The 3,836-nt window shown below is 39.2% G+C and overlaps 1 protein-coding gene across 1 annotated transcript in view; it reads right to left on the bottom strand.

The window, feature by feature from the left end:
- Positions 1–2,576, bottom strand: part of LOC109479047 (N-acetylglutamate synthase, mitochondrial-like) — a 25,968-nt gene extending 23,392 nt beyond the window's left edge. Inside the window, exon 1 of the mRNA XM_019780901.1 lies at positions 2,453–2,576. The gene's annotated coding sequence lies outside the window, so the exon portion shown is untranslated. The remainder of the gene's footprint in view (positions 1–2,452) is intronic.
- Positions 2,577–3,836: the final 1,260 nt, after the last annotated feature.

Below are 3,836 nucleotides of genomic sequence, written 5' to 3'. Positions count from 1 at the left end.
CTGGCATGGTATTCTAATCCTGCTACTGACTTCGTACTGCCTTTATGGCAGTACTTACTCTTTTTATCTAAATGCTGCAGGAGGCCATCCCAGCTGTGCCCACATAATAGACATCTTGATAAAAAACAGACTCTCCCATTCCTCTTCCACTTCAGAACGTCACGCTAATCACATCTTTTATCCAATTCCTGCCATCCAATTTCCGGATCCGAGGATGTTTGCGTCACGACTTACGCATGTGGCGTCATTCATACTTGTTCCTATTAACCCTGCTTTGGTTGGGCAAGGGGGAGGCCGTCTATCTTGTCATTAATCGTGGTTAGGCCATAGCAAGTCAATTTCATGGCTGTCATCCCTTACAGACTCAAAATCGAATGAAGAATGCAAAAAAAAACATGGGTAAAAAAAACTTGATGCATGCATTTTTAGAACAGACAGACCACAAACATTGTTTGTAATATGAATCGGAGCAACAAAATATCTTATTACCTTAAATTTATTCTTATATTCAAGAAGCATAGAAAGTGACACTAGTGTAGCCTGGGTACCATCCGGATTTTCGCTACGCAACGCTTGATTTTTTCAAGCGTTGCGTAGCGAAAATCCGGATGGTACCCAGGCTAACACTAGTGTAGCAGCCTAGTATCGGTATCACTTATTACCAAGTTGGCAACTATACAAAAGGCTACAACACTAGTAATTGCTTCTACAAGTTCTGAACTAGTTTCTCTCCTACAACTACACTCATACTAGCAACGAAGTATTATCACTTGAACTCATGTCTACACGTACAAGTATGCTCGAGGCTAAAACAAAATATTTTCCCATTTTTGCCTTTTTCTTGTCATGTTGACCATCTCTGAAAGGGAACAAATTTTTTTTTTAAATCTGGCAAAAATCAGTGTGTGAACAGAGATCATCCATAAAATTTACTTACTGCAGCCTCAGTCTTTTCAATCGCACGGGGGTTCAATTTCATTATCCAGCACTTCTTGGAAGGCTGCGCAGTGCGACACACCACTTACGTCACAGCTTGAACTCACTTTACACACTATCTATCATGATTGGAAATCTGACATTATTAAGTACCGAGCGGTACTTTTCACATTCGTCTTGGCCAATACAATTTGCACAGGAATCAATAAAAGTCTTCCAACGTAACTTCAGAAGCAAGATGACTGCAAAGTCTGACTGCAAATTTTTAAGAACAAGTCTCTCAGCTTGGCTTCGTTATCGAAGATTTCAGGGGCCCTTCCCACTTCTGCAGCAAGCAAAAAGCTCACTGGTGGCTGATAGGCTGATACATAAGACAGAACAAGTATTACAAGGGCAACACTACATTACACCTTTTCAGTATTTCTCATTTTTAAAACACATTTTTCAGTAAAGATAGTGTCTAACTTAATGAATCTTTCAGTATATATCTGCAATCAGGTATTAATATTTTTATTACATCTAGCTCATGCAAGTCATTGCGTTTTCTTTGCTGCACTGTCTATAGTCTACTAAAAATTAATAATTCATCAAACCACAAATGCCCCCTGTGGTATTAAGGGCATCAGTGTGTTGCTACTGTTTTAATTTCACCAGAGAAACCTTCTAATTCAATCACTGCTTGCACATCCCTGGGGTGGCCAAGCATTCCTTTTGGGATAATGTAATTACCTGCTTCTGCTGAATGCACTGATCCACATATATATTACATCATTAAACTTGTGGATAGGCTATATCTTAGAAGACTCTGAAGGAACTTAGCTTAAGTACTGCGTTGTCTTGTGAGCCGCGAAAATAAGAGCAAGGGGCCAGTGTCTGTGATGGTAGTAACATACTTGTGCAAAACTACAGACACACCCCTCACTACATGGTGAGAACCCTGGGGTTAGTTTTTGCAAGGAGGTTTGAACCTCTTTAGTTTTAGATGGAGAAAATCTTTCTTCTTCCTTAAATTTTCTTTCATCTGTTTAATCTTCATTACAGCTATTACCTATACCAAGTTTTGAAAAATGGTACAGCTCTATAACACAGTTGCCAGACAACATCTTAACCACAACTATAAAACCAGCAATTTACTTCTTTTGTCTCGAATGATTGATTACAATACAAGCGAGTGAGTCATACTAGAACCATAATTGTAAAGGAATGAAGACCTTTATTGTGCAGGGCAGGGAGAATTTGTTAACATTTTTTTTCAGCAGCAAAATTTCTATTAGTATTGTTATTACAAAATGTATATTATATTATGCTACAAAATGTAGTTACCACCGGTACATGCTTGTGATTTTTTTACCTTCATGGTACAAGTGAGCTAGCAATCAATCAATGCCAGATTTGAAGTAGGAAAAAATACTGGACTGTTCCTGACTGGCTGTCAAAATCAGAGATTTCCAAATTCCCTTGTAAAGCTAAAAAATACCAATTGCAATATGCAAGTACTTATATCACACAATCAACACAATATTTGTCCAGTACACGAAGGGAGGTTTTCCTGCTCTACAGACAGGTACACTGGTACAGACAAGTTGATGTATGCAAATTACAACTTGTCTAATCAAGGACATCTTAGTCATACGTCTGACGCAGGGAAGACACAATGCACGTGTGAATGTAGTTTTACAAAAGAAGCTGTGAAGGTGTTTAATTTTTGCAACAACTATTGGCTGTAACATCTTGCAGGCATAGCATGGGTGTTGACTGATACTGGATTCTGATTGACTAACAAACAGTATTTAATATGTATTTAATATCTATTTACAGTACACAGGCACTTAAAGCTTTATAGATCTTGTGCGCTTTGCATTTCTTGAGCACTCTTGCAAGTTCATAGCAATGAATATAAAAAGTGCAGACATAAGGTTGTCCTAGAATCTTCTTGTCTTGTATACCTCCTGTAAGTCTTCTTATTACCTACCATCACTATGTCTTGGCAATAAATAAGATTTCAGGTGCTAGCATGTCTTTGCAGGCAAGCCACACTCTCACATCTGTTGTAACTTGGGCCCCATCTCCCATGAGTTTGAAGTGTTGGCACTCCAGATGTGGAGGATGGATGTCAGCTCTCCTGGAGCTACAGCTGTCCCTCAGGTCCACACTCCACACCATGGAGGTTGAGATGGTGGAAGTCTTCCCCACTAGTACTGTTGACCCTGCTTGTTTTTCTGACAAAGGGCCATTTTGCTGATGTGTGGTTCATTTGTGAGATTGAATGTAAACTTCACCACACCAATATTTTTGGCTAGCAAAAGGAGGCTAGGACTGCAGGAGAAACTTTGTAAAATACACACAGAGCAAAACCTTCATCTTACTTGCTTTTGCTTATCAGTTGAACAGCAAAGTATAGAGAATATCTGACAAAAAATGGGCTAATGTCATTCTGTTCATCAATCACCATGATCACAAATTTCCCTTTCTGTGTAGACAACAGCATACTGTTCCCTGGTAGGTCCCCTAGGGCCCTATAATTATAAATTTATTCTACAGTCTCTAGCTAGAGAAACAACACTTATGTCATGACATCCAGCTCTTCTGTGTAAAAACTCAAATCTTTTAATGATGAACTTGAGTATGACTTTGTATGAACTAGTACTACGATGGAACAACGTGGCCAATTTGCTAGCTTACTAGGAAAAGTAACGGAAGGGTCCATGCAAATGAACAACAACCCATGGGGGCGTCAAGGGGGCGGTGGACTGCCACTCTGACGTAAACTGTGACAAATGTTTGTTCAGATGACATTTGTGGGAAGGCACAACTCAACAACATTCCACACAGAAGCAATATACTCTTCTGACAGCACATTCAAAGCATTTCAAGACTTGAATTTGACGCTAGTTACAACT

The sequence above is a fragment of the Branchiostoma belcheri genome, unplaced genomic scaffold (assembly GCF_001625305.1).
Source record: "Branchiostoma belcheri isolate BF01 breed outbred unplaced genomic scaffold, Haploidv18h27 scaffold46, whole genome shotgun sequence".
Taxonomy (NCBI): domain Eukaryota; kingdom Metazoa; phylum Chordata; class Leptocardii; order Amphioxiformes; family Branchiostomatidae; genus Branchiostoma; species Branchiostoma belcheri.
Note: the sequence above shows the minus strand (reverse complement) of the source record. Positions and strands in the feature narration are given on the sequence as shown.